The sequence below is a fragment of the Dasypus novemcinctus genome, chromosome 14 (genome assembly GCF_030445035.2).
Source record: "Dasypus novemcinctus isolate mDasNov1 chromosome 14, mDasNov1.1.hap2, whole genome shotgun sequence".
Classification (NCBI taxonomy): Eukaryota; Metazoa; Chordata; class Mammalia; order Cingulata; family Dasypodidae; genus Dasypus; species Dasypus novemcinctus.
The window spans coordinates 48,286,800-48,305,224 of record NC_080686.1 but is presented as its reverse complement, the minus strand read 5'-3'; the positions used below and the strand labels follow the sequence as shown (position 1 = coordinate 48,305,224).

Here is an 18,425-nt window from a genome sequence, read left to right as displayed (position 1 = left end):
CCAATATTACAGAGCTAGTAAATGGAGAACTATGAATTCAAACCCAGAAGTCTAATTCTAGAACCAAAGTGCTTAATTGACCTAACTACTCTGCTTCCAGGAAGGCATAAAGCAAAGGCCCTCCAGTTGCTTTTGCAGTTGTCTAGGTAACCTTCACAGACCTTCAGCTAGGGGAGCAGTGGGACAAGAGGTAAGGCAAGAATAGCAGGCTGGGTTTGCATCATGGTACTGCTTCTTACTAGTTATGCAACCTTGAGGGAGTTGTGTGAAACTTCACCAGGATGATTGTGATGATACACCCACAAATCCCCTTGAGTAAGATTTATTCCAAGAGTCCTTCACACAATGTTGGGTGCTTAAAGGACCCAGCATGATAAGTGCTGTGTTGGAAAAGAGGCAGTGTGGGTGTCAGCAGACTCCTTGAAGAGAGGAGTCAGGGGTGCCAGGGCTATGGGGAAAAAAAAGGGATGACTCTATTGCTCAATTAACTCATTCCACTAAATCTTCCCAACAAGCCTATGAAGAAGATATTGTTCTCATATTACAAATGGAAAAACAGGTATCTCTAAAACCAAAGGCAACAATCTAATGTCAGAACAACTTTAAACCCAGACATGAATTAGGGGGAGATTTTTTTGTCATAATGCACCTTACCATAACTACTTTCTAAAATTGCTGGCAATGATAATGAATTATGTGCGTCCAAAAGGAAAAAAAGCAGTAAGAGAATCTGTCACTTAGTAGCTTGTCACCACCACTGATGGAGAAAGTGTCTCAGCACCTTTCCCTCAACATTTTGCCTGTCAATTTCTCCATGGGGAGACCGATGCACCCCAGATCAGTGCCTCCCCCACTGCCTGAAGGCCTCCCTCTGGTGGGACAGGGTCATGCCTGCCCAAGTTCTGACTTGGGCTCTTCCACCTTTGTGGACCGCTGCCCCTCACTGGGTGACTGACACTGCCAGCAAGATAAGACCTTCCTTAAGTCACGGTTTCCACTAGCACCTCCTCTTCTTTTGGGTGGCCCTCTTCCCTCTTCACTTGAATCTAAGGACAAGGGGACGCAGTATTTTCAAACACCTTTCCCTCAGACCCTCTCTGTCAGTATTCTGTCATTCTAAATTTATCTATAGCATTCAGTCACTCCATTCTAAGATGGCAAAGACAATTATAAATTTACCTGGAAATTTTTAAAATGGTATATAGAATTTGATTTAACTTATTAGAATCCCTAGCTTTGTATTTACTTATTTTATTTTTAAAAAATAATCACTCACATGGTTCAAATCCAAGAGGCACAGAAGGTATGTATTGTAGAAATATATCCTGCTACCCCACCCCCAGTGAACAAGTTCTCCTCCTTAGATGTACTCGATGTTTGTGGTTTCTCAAATATCAGTCTGAATGTATTTTATATTTAAGCAAGCAAATAACTGTATGTATTTCCACACTCAAGGGAAGGGAAATTAGTCTTCACTTTTTCAAAGGAGGCCTGTCAAATAATTTGTCTATATTTTAAAATCACCCTACTTATTTTACGCTGATCCAAATAACCTATTTTTATTAATGCAATTTAGTGCAGAAAAACTACTCTTTTCCTTAATTAATTTTGTTTACAGTATATTTTGGCTATCACTCCAAATCCCTACATGAAGTGGTTCCTTTGTTTACTTGTATGTTTTGTATTAGCTGCATAATATTCCCCCATAAGAGGGGATATAATATAATTTATTTAACTAGCCTCTTACTGATAGGCAATTAAGTTGCTTCTAATCTTTTATTCTTAAAAATACTATTATTTCACACATGTTAAACACTTCTGTAAAATATATTACTTGGAGTAGGGTTGCTGGATCAAAGGGTTTGTGCATTCATGACTTTTATATGTATTGACAAATTTCCCTTCCTAGAGGATATTTCAATCTACACCCTCATCTGTAGAATATGGTAGAATCACCATTTAGAGGAGAAAACATTTTATTTGCATCTCAGTTCAAAATATCTGAAATTGCAGCCGTTATCGTCTTCCATAATAGGAAAAAAGTGAAAATACGAGATGACAAATTACCATCATGTATCTTTCTGTCATTAGCAGAGCCCAGATTTAGAACTCTGCCAGGCAGCCAGTGTAAGCAAGCATAGATGTGTAAATTTCCCTGTGCTGGAGGCGAGCCTGCCCCTAACATTTGCATAATGAATGCATCAACTCTCTCACTCTTTCCATTCCACTGGCTGTATGAGTAGCACGAATAATTCCCTCAGTGACAAAAATGGAATATGGAATCATGCATTGATCCGCACATTTAAGAGATATTTATGTTGTGCGTACCATGGGTCTGGTGATGCAGTGAGATATGAGCTCCCAGCCTCAGGCTGTTGCAAGCGAGACTACATCTAGGGAGCAAGACAGATGTGAAGTCAAACCCAGCACTGCTGGTGGAAGCAGAACCATGCTGTGGAAAGGAAAGTCACTAGAATTCATGGAAACCCCTGATTCTTGCAGACAGAAGCTGGGTTTTGTTTGTTTGTTTGTTTGTTTGTTTGCTGTCCTTGTAACATTACACACAGTTATTTCAAGTCTGTCTGTGGTAGGTTGAATATTACATACCCTGAGGAAAGACATGTTCTCAATCTTATTCCATGTTGCTGGGTGTGTGTGTGTGTGTGGATTTATTTGTAAAATGAACCTTTTGAAGACATTATTAACTAAGGTATGGCCAACTGAACCAAGATGGGGCCTAATCCACATGATGGGAGACCTTATAAAGAGAAGACCCAGGAAGCCAGGGTCAGAGAAGGCCACAGGGAGGAGCCAGAAGCCGCAGTCGGAGGGATGGGAAGCACGGACACAAGGAGAGTTCATGGTCTTTGATGGGAGTCAGAGAAGCAGACCAAGGAACCCCAAGGATTGCTACAAGCCAGCTCCAGAATGCTGTAGACTTCAGGGAGAGGGAATGGCCTTGCTGATGCCTTGATTTTGGACTTTCAACTTTCCAAACTGTAAGTCAAAAAATTCCCATTGTTAAGCCAAGCTCTTGTGTGATAACTTGTCACAGCAGCCTGAGAAATGAACACAATGAACTTCAAATTGAAATACTGCCTCTTTACTCCTCTGTACTTCTGTTTACTTGTCTGTAAACCAGAAATAATAGTAGCAGCTCATGCGTTATGGTAAATATAGAATAAATTAGCATATATAAAGTATTAGAATAAAGATATCCAAGACCAGTGATGTCCTGTTTCTAATTTCCTTTATATTGAAGAAAATAGTCAATCTTTAAGATAACACTACATTAGGGCACGTTTGAAATTGATCCAGATATGGATGAAGACTGTGATGTGGGTGGCAGCTTATCTGTAAATAACAACCACCTGATTATCCAAGTAATTTCTAGTCTCAAGAGCATTATGATTTGGTTGTCAGCACAAGGGTGGGCCCTTCCTGGAAGAGAAAGGAAAGCATTTTATTTTAAAAGTTGCAAATACTTTGTCTGGGTAAATAATTGGCAACCACGAGTAAATCAATTTCAGTTGACTACTCCAGCCACTTTTGCCTTCTGGAAATCCGATAAGGGCATGCCAGCCATTTATATAGAGGGAGAAAGAAAGATTAATCAATTAATGGTGTTGATACAGGAAAGACCTCTAGCAAAAATAAAATTTCCTACTTTATTCCTTATACCAGTACAAAATTCAGATGTAAATTAATTAATTAATTAATTAACCAAACTACAAGGGAAAATGTTTTTATAGCTTTGGAGTAGAAAATTCATTTCATGCATGAACCAAATCCAGAAAATAAAATAATTGAAAGATTCAATGCATAAATATTAAACATTTCTGCATGGAAAAACAACAAACAAAATGTAAAGTCATAATATCAAGTAATATACTATATATATTTTTTTAAAGATTTATTTATTTATTTATTTCTCTCCCCTTCCCCCCCACCCCCAGTTGATTGTTCTCTGTGTCGGTTTGCTTTGTCTTCTTTGTCTGCTTCTGCTGTTGTCAGCGGCATGGGAATCTGTGTTTCTTTTTGTTGCGTCATCTTGTTGTGTTAGCTCTCCATGTGTGCGGCGCCATTCCTGGGCAGGCTGCACTTTCTTTCACGCTGGGCAGCTCTCCTTACAGTGTGCACTCCTTGCACATGGGGCTCCCCTACGTGGGGGACACCCCTGCATGGCACAGCACTCCTTGTGCACATCAGCACTGCACATGGGCCAGCTCCACATGGGTCAAGGAGGCCCGGGGTTTGAACCGTGGACCTCCCATGTGGTAGACGGACGCCCTAACCACTGGGCCAAATCTGCCACCTATGTATATATTTTAATTGCAACATATATCATTATCAATTTGATAATATCTCAACAAATGTATATGTATACTTCTACAATTCAATGAAAAGGAAAGAAAAAGAACAAAAAATGGCCAGAAACATTTTTCAATGATTTTGAAAAGAAAATATACATGACTTTCAAATGTGAAAAAACTATCAGCCTCATTCATAATAACAGAAATATATATTAAAAATTGCAAGGTAACATTAATTCTCATCTGTTAGACTGGGAAATTCCTTGATTTGGGACAAGTATAGAAAAATAAGCACCCCCAAAACTGACACATTTTTAAGGACAATTTGTCAATATTTAATTTTAAATAAATTTTCCTTTCAACTCAACAATTCCTCTTTCAGAAATTTATGCCATCCACATGCATATGCACAGAGGAGTATATTGAAAGATATTCATTGCAACATTGTTTAAAACAGCAAATTATTTGAAATAACCTTAAGTAAACATCAATAAGAGACTAATGAAAAAAATCATGATATATGATTATGATAGAATACCATTTGACCACTAAAAAGAGTGAGGTAAATCTCAGTAAATAAAGATCTCCATGACATATTGTTAACTTATAAAAAATAATTAACTTGCAGCACAGTATATATAGTATGTGTTCATTTGTGTTTAAAAAGAAATGAAAAGGATACATGCAGACACATAAATATGGATATACATATCTTTCGTATAGGAATAGACTATCTCTGGGACAATATACAAGGAAGATATAACAGTGGGTTATCTCTGAGTAGAGCACTAGGGGCTTAGAGGAAAAGGTGAGAAGTAGGTTTATTTTTCACTGTATATTTTTTTGTTTGCCTTTATCATTCATATGTATTTTCTATTAAAAATAAATGTAAAAATAATATCAAAATTTTAAAAAATAGTGTGATCCCAACAAACACAATTAATACCATGGCAAAGCTGACCCAATATCAAGATTTCTTAAAACTTACTTTAGGCATCCTAAACATTTAGCTTTGTTGGAATTTGGTAGTGAATAAAAATGTTTTGGCTAATGCCTTCTGAATCAAATAAAAGAAATAGAAAATTTATTATTTGAATCATTTAATTCATCCTTCTATGAAATATAAGTTTTACATTACTTTTTAATTCATTTATTTTTCAATTAACAATTATTGCACACTCATCATGTGTCACGCAGAGTACTAAAGGATAAAAGATGTTAAAGCACAGTGCTTATCACCAAGAAAATTTCTTGTCAAAGAGGAAAAAGAAATTTAATTAGACATTTGCAAATATATTTCACCCTGAATCCAGAAATGATCTGATAATTTTATATCATTTTGGGAGATTGAATCATCTCCCCATAAAAGAAATGTTCAAATCTTAATTCACTTTCCTATGGGTGTGAACCCATTTGTAAATAGGACCTTTTGAAGATGTTATTTTTAGTTAAGTTATGCACTCATTTGTGAATAGGATGCTTTTTAGATGAGGCCAACTTGAATCTAGGTGGTCTTATTCACTATGACTAGAGGCCTTATAAAGAAAGGAAATTTGGGCACAGTCTGAAGAAGTCAGAAGAAGCCAGAGAGATCTCCATGTAACAGAAAACTGACATCACCAGAATGCTACTGCCCTTGGAGGAAAGCACGGCCTTGCCAACATCTTGATGCAGGACTTTAAGCCTTCAAAACCACGAGACAATGAATGATTGTTTTTTAAGCCATTTCATTGTATGATATTTGTCATATCAACTCTGGCAAACTGACAATCATTAACTTAAAAATTCATTTAATTAAAAATTCATTAATATGGTATAGCCTTATAAATTACTTGAATTTAAAAGGGTAAAAAAGAAATCTTTCCTAGGTTAATATTTATTTGCTTGATTTGGTGCTTATTGCTTTGTGTATTTGCTCTCTTTGATTTGAGGTCTGCTCACAATTACCTCTTGGTTGTTTGAACAACAAAATAAATAATGATTAAATGAATTATAACCCACACAATAAAACAAACACCCATAAGTCTGTACCAACAGAAATAATTGACTAAGGAAATAAATGGAGAAAGGATGGTTCTTCCTCATAGTAAAATTCCAGGTCATAAATGTAGAAAGAATGATGGAACTAGAAAATGACCATTAGGCAAACACTGCAGTGATAATTGTTGCAGACAAGAATAGTGGATGAGCACTAAATTGTGAATGAAACTATGACAAGAAACAAGATATTTGCATCATCTCAGAGTATCTCCCTATGAGATACTTATTAATTACAAAGGGAAATATTATAACTTTACATTGGAGAAACCTGGAAGACACCACCATAACCAAATGATGAAAGTTAACATCATCAGTAACAAGACTTGTCGATATTATGTACCTCCTGATACGATGCACCAAGAAGGACTCCCCCATCACTTCAGTGATAATATTACCAAACATGCATAACCTCAGTGCAATCAGGAAACAGCATCAGACAAATTGAAGAGCATTCTACAAAATAACTGACCAGTACCCTTATAAATCTCAAGGTAATGTGAAAGACAAAGAGAAAGAAGCTGTCACAGATTGGAAGAAGCTAAGGAGACCTGACAACTAAATGCAATTGAGGGGATCCTGGAACAGAAAAAAGACATTAGTGTGAAAACTGGGAATTTCTAATAAGGTCTGTAATCTAGTTAATAGTGGTTGAATTTAGTTAATAGTATTAATTTATTGGGTTTGATAATTGCACCAGGATCATGTATGATGTTAGCTTTTGGTGAGCCTGGGTGAAGGGTAGACAAAAACTTTCCATGCTATATTTTAGACTTGTAATTATTTCAAAATTAAAAAAAAACAACCATAGAAGAATGTCACTCCTTGACCCAAGTTTCGGTCAACTCAGAGGACTTTAATTTTCATAACTGCCATAGCAACGTGGTTGAAACTATTGGGTAGGGGGAAGAAGAGGAATCCAGCTTTGGGTATATATGGTGAAATAGCTGGATTCAATCTAAGGAAAGAGATTTTTTTAATCTGTTGTAACTTATTCCTCATGTGATATCTATATAGTATCAAACAGATAGCTTTACCAAATACCTACCAGAACTTTGAGATATACCCATAAGCAAATACTCCCAGGTAAAGGCAAAAAACTATTCTTGAGAGAAAAAAAAAAATGTCTGTTTTTCCTTCTTTCCAAATGTCCATATCTTCCTTGGACTAATTCAAGGCCAATTTACAATGGCATGAAAGAACTGGTCCAAGGAAAGATTCACAGCCAGGATAAAAGACTTCTCAGTAGTTATCTAGGACAAAACACACAGTGAAATTTGACTCATTCTTTTAGGACTAGATTTTGAGCACTTCTATGATCCAGGAGCCTGGGGTGGGGGGCGGGTAGTTGAGGGAATAGGAAAGAAAATAAAAGAATATTTGTGATTCAGGACTATTATCTAATTTGGGAGAGAAAAATACCCACATGAAATGAGAAGAATGAAATTTGAAACAATATATTGTATTCTCACCTCAGTTAGATTCTAGTTATTCAGAATCCTCATGTTTTGTTTTGTTTTTTTTTTTTCTTCTTTCTCATTTCCCTTTATAGGAGAATGACAAATAATAAGAAAACAGAATGGGGATCTGGGAAGAAAAAAAAAGCAACGTGCATAGCGCACAGCTTCAAGGCCTGCTGCACTGCACCTGCAGGCACCTGCCTCTGACATCTCCTATTGTCCACTCTCCTCCCACTTGCCTTGCTCATGGGACTCACCCTTACTCTTCTTCATACTGTACAGAGAAGGCGCTCGCATCCCAGGACTTCCGCACTTGTTCCTCTTCCTCAGTCCCTCCTCTCTCCCTTAGTTGTAGCTCACTCCCTGCTTACTTCAGGTCTTGCTCAAATGTCACCTTTCCTGAGGCCTTCCCAGAACATCCAGCATCCAAGTGCAGATCTCACCCTCACCCTGCAGTTCCTAGCTCCCTGACTCAGCTTTTTTTCCTCCCTATCTCTCACCACCATCTAACACACTGTACATTTGGTATATTTGTTTATTTCCCTTGGAACAACATTTTGTTCACTTCTGTATCTCCAGGGTCTAGAAAGTCCTGGTATATAATAAGTGTTCATCAGCATGTAAATGCAATGCCTTCCCCCCAGCGTGGGACATGACACCCGGGGATGAGCCTCCCTGGCAACGAGGGACCACTATCAACTACCAACTGATGATGCAACTGGAAAATGACCTTATACGGAAGGTTCAATGCGGATCAGCAGAATATCCATGTCTACATAAAATACCATGACTTTAAAATGCTGTTTGACCTAAAGTAAGGGGGAAATGGAAAGGAGAAATGAGTTTATATGGCTACGAGTTTCTAAAAAAGAGTCTGGAGGCTGGCAGAAGGTTTGCCCTCATGCACAACTGAGCAGAGTCAGAGAGACAGATAAAGCAGATACAACCCCCAGATATTGGTTCCTTTGAGGGCTAAAGAGACCCATGGGAGTTATGGTCATGGCCGATGGGGTTAACTACCAGGGCAGATGGCCCCTCTTTGGAAATGGTGTTTATGTGTGATGAATCTGGACTCAGATGGGATCTCCCTTCATAAGACTTTCATGCTAATGTGCTGGAGGTGCAGTTAATGTTGGGGTTTAAGATATATTTAGGGGATTTGAATCTCTGGACTGACAATGTGATAGCCAGATCCTGAGCCTCAACAGACTCCAGCACCTACAATCTGATTTATTGGACTTACCACACTCAGCTAAGATGGAGGTGAAGAAGGACAACCACCACACCATGGAGCCTAGAGTGATTACAACTGAAAATGGGAGGATTGCATCCAGCATCCAGGTGGAATCTGAGCCTCCTCTTGACATAAAGGTGCAATGGACACAACCAATCCAGTGTCCACATAGAAGAGGTGGCATTGGATTGGGAAAAGTGGACATAATGGACAAAGGGTATGGGGAAAGGCAGGAAGAGATGAGAGGTGGAGGCGTCTTCGGGACATGGAGCTGCCCTGGATGGTGCTTCAGAGGTAATCACCGGACATTGTAAATCCTCACAGGGCCTACATGATGGAATAGAGGAGAGTATGGGCCATGATGTGAACCAATGTATATGAGGTGCAGAGGTGCCCAAAGATGTACTTACCAAATCCAATGGATGTGTCATGATGATGGGAACGAGTGTTGTTGGGGGGGGGGAGAGGGGGGGTGGGGGGGTGGGGTTGAATGGGACCTCACATATATATTTTTAATGTAATATTATTACAAAGTCAATAAAAAATAAAAAAATTAAAAAAAAAAAAGAATAACTGGAAAAAAAAATAAATAATAAGTGTTCAGTAATTATTTGTTGAATGACTAGATGGACCGGTTTCATTATCTGTTTATCCCAATATCCTATAACCTCTGTAATCCATGGTACCTATGAAAATAACCTATTCCTCTATTAAGGCATTTATTACATCCAGCTCAATGTTAGCATTACTTACATATGATTATTATACTCCCCTGCTGGACTCTAAGGTTTCTTAAGGCAAAGCCTATACCTTATTCATCATTAAGGGCCTAGTACTTACAAACATTTAAAGAATGAATAAATTTGACCTTACTGATCCAGTGCCTTAAAGCATGGCAAGAACCTAAATTCCCAAAATAGTAGTCGACCCATTTATTATATTTTGTTTACCAAGGCAAAAAAAAAAAAAGTTATATCTTTGAAATATTTCAACCAGGGCATAACTAAATGAATGGGTTTTTTAGTCTACCTTTCACTGTGAAATCTAATTAACTGGCACAATGCCATTTTTTAACCTTCTGACTTAGCTGGGTTAAAGACCCATTGGAAAGAGAGAAGTTAATTTTACTTTCATTAAACCAGAGAAATGGAACAAAACATACAAAAGAATGCCAAAGAATATTAAAGTATCAATTGAAAATAAAGTCCATCTCCTCTGGATACAGAAAGAAAAATTACTTCATTCAGCATAGCAGTATATATGTCATTATCATTTACAGAGATGGCGTTTACTTTCCTCTAAAATGTGTGACTCTGTTTGCCCTAATTTCTATTAGATGTTGTCTCCAAAAATTCAGCAGAAGGGCAGTGTGCTAGGTGTGATGCCTGGCTGTTTGGCCTTGGTTGACCAAAAGTGGACAGAGCAAGTAGAGTCAGATGAAAGCTTAGAGAGGTCCAGGAGAAAAAAGTCTGGATACACAGATGTTACTTAAAGGATCAGATAGAAGGAAAACAAGGAAGCCACTGGGATGATGTTGCATCAGAAAGTCCAAACGATAGTGATTGTCTTAGCAGACGGGTAGAGCCGAAATCAAGGCATACAATTTTAGCATTTAGGAACAGGACTCTAGTAAATGAGAAAATTATTTCAAACTTTAAGCTTTATAACAAGACAAATTTTTGGTCACAGAGAAAGGTAATCTGTATTTTGGTACTCTATCCAAATGTCCCCAGGCTTGGAGGAATAAGGCAGATGGAAGGAATAAAGCAAGAGTCACTTTCCTAGTAATTGCACCTAATATCAGCTTTGACTTGATGACTCAAGACCTGTGACTGAGAAGAATAACTGGTCTCAGTGGGTAGAAGAGTGTTAATCTAGTAGATGAGGGCTGGATGGCCCCACTTGGGAAGAGGTGAATGGTATGGAGATGGACCTTACCACCACCCTGCACTTCAATGAGAGAAGAGTGAAATTCAGGACTGCAATGGGGTCTTTCTTTCTCAAGCTCATGAACTGACAGCTTTCTCACAACCATAGGAATCAATTCTAAACCCAAAGGTATTTCATATATCTTGCCTGCTAAAGACCTATGTGATTATCTCTGGGAGAACCAAAATCAGGGAGGAGTCTGAACATCGGAATTATCTTCCCTAACATTTGGTGTCTTTATTTTTAATAAGTAGGCATTAGAGATAATTTGGAGGTCACACTAGTTCAGGAAATGAAAAATTTTTGGATAACATTATTTTGAGAGACTGTGCATTTATATAATTACACAAGGTCTGATTTACTTAAGTAGTGCCACACAGACTGTGTAATGTTATCTGCTATAAGAGAAAATGGCCTTTTCCCACAAAAGGGTGAATGTGAGGACAGAGGAAGAAAAGGGAAAGCAGAGTTATTGGGACCAAAAAGATATATAAGACCATAGGTATGTAACTTTTTATGGGTTTTAAAAAATAAGTGTATAATAATTTATCCTAAAGGAATTAAGTCCAGGAAATAGAGCTCTCTCCAGACGTGAACACAGCTAATTCTGTCCCTGATTCAAGAGCAATTTAGGCACGAGTGTTGTTGGGGCATGAGAATGTTGAGAATTAGGATAGAGGTAGAAGGTGAAGGAAAGCTTGAAAAAAGGAAACCAGGAAAAATAAGAAAGGAGACAAGGCACGGCGATCCCAGGAAATTGGATTAAGGAGCTGAGCCCAAAGTTAGCCTATGATGAACCATTGCAAAAGACAGGACAATTCGAAGCTTGCCAGTGGATGGACCACTCTAAGCCAGGTTTTTTAGTAACCTGAGCTCACGAACCATGAGCTGGTAACTTGTAAGTGATCGAGCTACAGGTTGATGATGGCCCCTTCCACTGCTGTATCCCTACATTGAGTTGGGAAGCCATCTTTAGGTGCTGAATTACATCAGACCAAAGTTGGGTGGAGAAAATACACATCCTAGTAATGAGAGAAAGACTTAATAGTCCATATATTCTGCTCAAAATTTAAGCAAGAAGACTTTATTGAAACCATTTTCAGTTGTTTCTTTTATTATTCACAAAACCTAGATTTCTTTCTGACTTTTTCTTTTCTTTCATTAATGCTACCATGCAACAAAACCTTTATTAGCATTTTGAACAGGCTCAGCTATTACTAAAACAGGTAAACAAATGGCTATCTCAGAGTAAGGCCTATCATTGGGACTCTGTGAATGCAGGATTGAAGAGGTAATGGCCCTCAGGCTCAGGGTGGAGTTTTTCTGGATATCGTAGTAAGAAAGAGTGCAGCCATCATCTGGCTGCTTGCTGGGAAAATGAGCCTCTGCTGGTCAGGGACTCATCTCCCTTATCCTGGATAGTGGCCTTCAAGTTCCCTATGGCGCTAAGGGGTTCCGCCTCCAGGGTGAGATGGTCTTGCCGGGCATGGTTTTCACAGAGATCTGCATCTTGACCTTTCAGTGAGGACCGCGGTACCGTCAAGCCACCTGAGCACCTAGCGCACCAGTCCGCAATGCCAGTCGCCTCTCACGTTTTGCCTTTTCGAATGTCTTAAAGGAAATATGACAGAGCAGTTATCCATAGACAATTACACCATGCTTACAAATTCCTTGAGGCAGACATTGTGTTTTACTCATTTCTTTGGCATCCTCGTAATGGCTACTTCAGTACTGCGCACAGAGTGGGACTTAAATACTTTTGACTAATTGACTTTTAGCTGAGGAAAATGAAGTTGTATTGTGTCCAAACTGTGGTGGTTACAAAAATGAATTCAGGTCTACCCACCAAACTCAAATAATCAGATCATAACAATCCGAAATTAAAGTGTTTTCTATTATGATTTCAAAATAAATGGAGTTCTAGGAATATGAATTCTTTTACAATTAAAGTTTGATTTTTAGCTTCTTATGTTTATTTTAAGTAAGAGAATTAAATTTTAATGATAAAAAGTATACTTCTAACACCATAAGGATTAATTTTTGTGGTTTTTAAGGTTTTCGTCTCATTTCCTCTTCCCATTACTAGCAGAAAATTCTGATTCTTTTGTTAGTCCTGTTCTGCATCACTAACCCCCGACTCTTCAACTCATTTTTTTCATTCAATTATCTCTTCTTTTCTAATCTCTTCTATTAATTTAGCCAAAACTATTTACTGATAATTGCTGCTCTTCTTTTTAAAATTTTCTATACCATTTTTTTTCCTCCCCTAAATTATTATTTGGTATATCGGTTAGTCATTCTTATTATTAAATGTTAATTTACATAAACAAACCCTGGTTTTCTCCAAAGATTTGGCATGCTGTAAGTATAACCATTAATTTCCTGATTCATGAGCTGTGTTTTATATGCTCTTTCTTTACAAGGAGGAACATGTTTTGAAACAGTAACTCTTTGAAATCTCTCTTTATAAGGTAATATGAAACACTTGTATTTTTTCTTTGACTGGTATCTGATGTATTAAGATCACTGATTTCTTTACTTCTAAAAATCACTTTACTGATAAAACCAGTATCATCCTAATTTTGAAGCTATATTTGTCTGCATTTTAAGAGATGAATTTATTTTCAGGAAAAAGCAATTGGGCGTAATAAATTCTGGTATATAAGTGGAACACAAAAATTTGAGAAAATGAAATGCTGACTCATGGCCTTGTTGTTCTCATGAAATCATTTACCTGAACCACAAAAATACTGGTCTCTCAATCCAACTGAGGTTGGTCTCATTTCACCTATTAAAGCCAGGTGCTCAATGTTGTTATTACAACAAATTGAATTATTTTACACATATTTAGCATTCATTAGCTTCCAAATCCTTGGAATTTGTTTGTTTTAGGAGGTACCAGGGATTGAACCCAGTACCTCGCACATGGAAAGCAGGTGTTCAACCACTGAGCTATATCAGCTCCCCTAGTTTTAAATAATATAATGAAAGATGAAGCATTTTCAAGCTTCTGTGTGTACTGTGTACTCGAGATGGTGTACTGTGTTGGCTTGGAAGTCCAGTGTGGTTTTATTTCTCCCATTTTACAAGCTATGTGACCTTAAACATGTTTAAGTTTTCCCATTATTAAAATAGGGGTGATAATCGTACTGTCTCCTAGAATGAGTGTATTATATGATTTAATAACTGGTTTTGCATGTTTGATATACAACAAAAACTCAGTAAGTGGTTAGTAAAGAGGCATAGTCCCTCCAAAGTCAGCAGAAATTTAAGTCATGTATCCTAACCTTAAATACTCATCCAACAAAAAATACCTTTACTATTTTTACTCCTTTGAAAAACTTTCAGGACCTTATTATAGCATGTAGGTGTCATGCTCCTCTATTCTTTTGAATAAATACTGAGACTTACCTTATTTTCAGAAGTATATTTATAAAAACTCTTTAACAATTTATTTACTTGTGAACATAAGACCCCCTCTCCCCTATAGATCATTAAGTAATTTCCATAAGGCAGTTCCTACAACAGATGTGTGCGTGTGGGTGCACGTGTGCATGTATAGTTGGGAAGGGGGGGGTCAGAGAATACTTGGGTTTAAAGAAAGCCTGTAATTCTGAAGGGCTAAGGAACGGGGCAAGGGTGGAGGGAAGAATTGGAGGGGGTGCTTCCCAACTCTTGATTGGTGAGCAGTCTCCTCCTGCCATCCTACAACACTGTTCTTATAAATGACAACGTTTGTTATCTAAAATTTAAGTTTGTGATCCCCCCCACCGCCAACTTTAGAAATTACTATAACTAGGAAAATATTTCAAAATATTAACGGGCAAATAATAAGAATTATTATTTTTCATTAAGAATTTTCTTAATTTAAAGCACTTTAAAATTTAAAACTCTTTCTGAATTAAAAGGAAGCTATTTACATATACCGTATAATTATATTTACATATATTGTATATTTTTCCAGGATATTCATTTTCTACCTTTGTAATTAAATGGGGCAGCGAGAAGATTTATTTAACTCTGAACTTGAATTTCCCCTTTCGTGAAGGGGAAATGAAATTACATTAGAGGCCCAATAATTAAGTTTTGCAAGGGAAGAAAGATTCTCAGAGTAGACTATACTTGGAATATAACTTTTCCTTCTCTTTTACATAATACAGAATAAGAGGAATATTTCATAGCAGAAAACATCAATAAAAAAATATCCTCTTAGAGACAGGAAATTGGGAGGCAAACACCTCACATACAAATAAATACATTCCAAGCTGAGCCCGAGTACTTTTTTGGATCTCAATCACCATGGAGTAATAAAGGGGAGAAAAGTGGTAAAGTCAACAGTTCCTAAACCTTTAATAAGCAAATATCCACACATCTCAAATGACATCTGAATGACATGGCCTGATGTGATGTGACATGACATGATATAATGTAGTGCCACAATAATTTGGGTGTAAAGAAAATGTAGCCTTATTTCATTGTCACTGGTTGGTCAGGACATTTTGGTTTCACATGCCTGGTCTTTCTGAAAATAAAAATGCATCAACGTATATTTCTGAACTTTTAACACTATTTGTAGAACAAACATTATTTTTTTTCATTAGAACAGGTCTCAGAGGTCAATGGAAAATTAAAGGGAAATTTATAATGCAGTTGTCGAGTCTATGAGTGATGTTCAGAGTTGGAATAAACAAAATTTATATTTAGAAAGCCAGGTACACTCTAACCTGACCTTAGATTCTTTAACCAGACAAAAATAATAAACTACTATTCCTAAAGCCAAAAATACTACTATGGCTATAGAAGTCTGCTTGATCTATTTTTTTCAGGTTATTTATGTTGGTTTAACAAGCATTACTCAAATGTCTCTGGACCTCACAAGCCTGTGAATCCAAATCATTTTGTTATTTAGATGCACCTTCAGCTCAATAACAGTCACCACTTAGCCCAATTCTGATAGTCCCCAGGCCCTATCTCTGCGTGCCCATGGAGTGTTCTGGTCCTACCCTCTCCACAACATCACTCCAGACCAGCCCATGATGTTCCACGGAGGCAGATGAAGCCACTCCTTGCCGTGTCCTCAGGGCCATTGCGCTTTTGCCTGCTGCTCCTCACCTCTAGTTGCCACTCGAGAGTATAAACTCTCTCCTTTGAATATGTGGAGGGTGCCTCTTCCTCTGAATGAGCTCTTAGAACAGTTCAGCCAACAGAGTTGTTTGAGACCCCAAACTACGAGAGCTCGCTAATTTAAATTCAAACCTTCCTCCCCATGTATGAAAGGAATTCCTGTCTGGAAGGTTTCAGAGTGCGTTCCAGTGGCAGTCCCATACTCACTCTATATGTACTATTCCCCTCCGATTTTTCTCATTCTGGATGAACTTCTCCAGGGAACTCTGTTATTCCTTCTTATAATTTGCCTTCTGTCATTTTCTCCTCTCCTAAGACACAAATATATATTAGAATCCCAATTGTAGACAAGGTTCTGGTTCTCCTCATGGCTGTTTCCTCAGCCATTGTAAAATTAACTGACTTAACTAGATATCAGGGAATATGATATCATACGCCAAAATAGAAAAGGGCTCTCAACTCCCTGAACTTGATTCTAAAATGTCTGACAGTCTCAAGACTGCCATTTAGAAGGTGTAACCTTGGGCAAATTACTCACCCATGTTGCAGTACAGTCTTCTTATGCTCAAAATTAGAGCTAGTATACTTAGAAAATATTGCTCTTTTGAGATTTGAATCAGATAATGTAAGGGAAAGCTCTTTGTAAAGAGTTCTGTATGTAAGGTATTTTATATGTGGCAGGAGTCCTCATTTGATCTCTTGCCAGGATTCAGGGGTACATGGACATGTCTGGGGAACTTGCTGTCTAGACTGAGTCTATTTGCAAGAAGACTGAAGAGCCTTCCCAGAAAGATTCCATCATAAAAGGAAGATTCGGGTTCAAGGCACTTGACTCAGTAAGAACCTCAGTCTTCAGGAAGAAGAGCTGATTTTCAAATCAGTATGATGATAGTAATCTGGATTTCTCTTCAAGTTCAACTTCCACTGGACCCAGGTCTCCCAAAATATCTATTGAAGAAGCTGAGTTTCTTCTTGATCAGGGCAAGCTTTAAAATACAAGAGGACTTTGAATGATTTCTGTTAAGGTGACTACGTTTGTTCCAAAGGTGGTGAGGCCTGGGGAAATGAATTACATATGTATACACGCATATATATGAAATATATTCTACTTTTGCCACACTAAGAAATAACAGTAAACAATTCCTAATAAATTATCCTGCATACTTCATCACTTTATACAATTTTTGCTGAGACTATTAAAATTATAATTTTCATTTCTTTTTTTTTTTTTTTGATCTACAAAAGTGCTTAAAAGTACTAGGTTTAGTTAGTTACCATAAGAATGGCTTGGACAATTAAAATTAAAAATAAATTACTACTTTAAAGCAAATCTTATGTCAAGGAAATGTCTTTTCCTTTTCGGAAGCTAGCTATCAAACTAAGTTGAATCACTAGCAATGTTTATTTCTTCATGAATTGGCAGGAAAACAATTAAAAAAAAATCTCAAAGGAGGTTGCTGAATAAGGTCTCACGGGCATTAGTGCTCTTGCCTGAAACCTTCACAAAGTTAAAGGCCAAAGACATAGAATTTAGAATTTCAAAGGGTCTTCAAATTGGGAGTTGACAAATTCAGAAGACATCATTAGCCTGACCATTCAGAAACAACTTAGAGCAATGACAATTAGTAATATAACAACAGATTGAAAGCAAATTAGCACCTCAGAAGAGAATGGCAGAAGTTCCCTACACCAAATACCTTGCCAACAGGAACGGGGGAGAAACAGAACACTTTCTCTTGGATCTTGAAGTTATACTTGTCTCTTATGCTTGGATAGTGTTTATTGTTAAAGCGTCTTCCTATCTGTTATCTCCTGTGTGCCCTCACAACAACCCCATATAAGGATGGAGATATTGAGGTCCAGAGAAGAGCAGTGACTTGCGTAGGTCCCACACTCAGCAGCAAACCAAGCATCAGCGCCAAATCCTCCTAATTTGCCTGTAGGAGCAGCAGCCAATGTTTGATGAGGACAGATGTGCCATTACTCCACAGTTACTGACGAGGAAACTGAGGCGCGATGTGACTGGTGACCTGCCGAAGGTCCCCTTGGCAGCAAGCAGCCTGCCGGGGCCTGAAGCCAGGCCTTCAGGCTCTGGATCCCGGATCCTGGATCCCGTGAGGTTTTCACTGTTCCGTGAGAGTAAGTCATGCACTTCCTCTGCAATCCCAGGACTATTCTTGGCTTCCTTCCTCTCCTTCCTTCTCCTCTGCTTGCCAAGGAGATGCCAGCTCACAGGCCTAAAGGGAAGCCAACCCTTTGGACTTGAATTTTAAAACTTTTCTAAGAATCCTCTACTATTACAAAGACAAATTTGTACTTTCTATGATT

At 37.8% G+C, this 18,425-nt stretch overlaps 1 long non-coding RNA gene across 1 annotated transcript; it reads right to left on the bottom strand.

The window, feature by feature from the left end:
* Positions 1–12,088: 12,088 nt before the first annotated feature.
* LOC139436374 (uncharacterized) lies at positions 12,089–18,200 on the bottom strand. Its single transcript, XR_011645589.1, has 3 exons — positions 17,795–18,200; positions 16,305–16,408; positions 12,089–12,584 (listed from the first exon to the last, which is right to left on the bottom strand). It is a non-coding gene; the product is annotated as an uncharacterized lncRNA (long non-coding RNA).
* Between the last annotated feature and the right edge of the window lie 225 nt (positions 18,201–18,425).